At 42.5% G+C, this 1,016-nt stretch overlaps 1 long non-coding RNA gene across 1 annotated transcript in view; it reads right to left on the bottom strand.

The window, feature by feature from the left end:
- Positions 1-379: 379 nt before the first annotated feature.
- Positions 380-1,016, bottom strand: part of LOC116703148 (uncharacterized) — a 12,481-nt gene continuing 11,844 nt past the window's right edge. Inside the window, exon 3 of the long non-coding RNA XR_004335355.1 lies at positions 380-485. This is a non-coding gene — a long non-coding RNA (uncharacterized LOC116703148). The remainder of the gene's footprint in view (positions 486-1,016) is intronic.

The raw sequence follows: 1,016 nt of genomic DNA, 5'->3' as shown, positions 1-1,016 counted from the left end.
TCCTGTCCATAAATACTACAAACAGGATTGGTCACAAAGCGCAGCCCTGGAGGAGGCCAACCCTCACCTGGAATGAGTCTGACTTACTGCAGAGAACCCGGAAAGAGTTCTCGCTTTTGTCATAAAGAGACTGGATAGCCCTGAGAAGGGATCCCCTCACCTTGCATTTGAGAGCCTCACCTGCTTGGTTATACAATTACTTGCATCATTTGTAAATTAGAATAATGATATAATAATTAGTTTTTGCCCTATCGGTACAATATTTATACGTAAATCTATGTCTGAATAATATTCCGATGTGTAGTTCACATCACATGACCTCTGATCATGTAGTAAGAGGACAAGAGATAAAGGTCATGGGTCACCAAAGTGACCAAGTGAAGGACTTCAAATACGTTGGGCTCCTGTTCGCGAGTGAGGGGACAATAGAGCGGGAGATTGGTTGGAGAATCGGCGCAGCGGGGGTAGAATTACACTCACTTTATCTCACCGACCCAGGACTAGGCGGAGGGATTGTATCTCAACGTTGGCCTGGAAACGCCAAGGGAACCCCCTAGTCGGAGCTGGTTAATGTGGCTCGGAAAAGGGAAGTTTGGGGTCCCCTGCTGGAGCTGCTGCCCCAGCGACCTGACCCCAGATAAGTGGAAAAAAGAAGATGCATAGTCACCATAATCAAATACACCTGAGGAATCATCAGTTATGTGCCAGATTCTGCACTATTAAATATTTTTTCGGAGCATTTAACTGTTGTGCCAACTTAACCGTATTTGAACTAGTGCTGTGAAACAATAAAAGTATATTAAATGGCAATTAATCGCATTAATGTCATAGTTAACTCGCAATAATCACACATGTTTTATCCATTCGAAATATCCCTTGATTTCTTTTTGACCCATTATTTCTTCTCTCATTTTAATGCTCTTGACATGGAAAAGTCGATCGGCGTGCTTTAAGCAAATTGATTGAAAGCAAATTTTATTGAAAACAACGTTGGCATACAGCCTACTGTAGTGTTC

This window comes from Etheostoma spectabile, chromosome 15, assembly GCF_008692095.1.
Source record: "Etheostoma spectabile isolate EspeVRDwgs_2016 chromosome 15, UIUC_Espe_1.0, whole genome shotgun sequence".
Lineage (NCBI taxonomy): Eukaryota > Metazoa > Chordata > Actinopteri > Perciformes > Percidae > Etheostoma > Etheostoma spectabile.
This window is presented reverse-complemented; position numbering and strand designations above follow the sequence as displayed.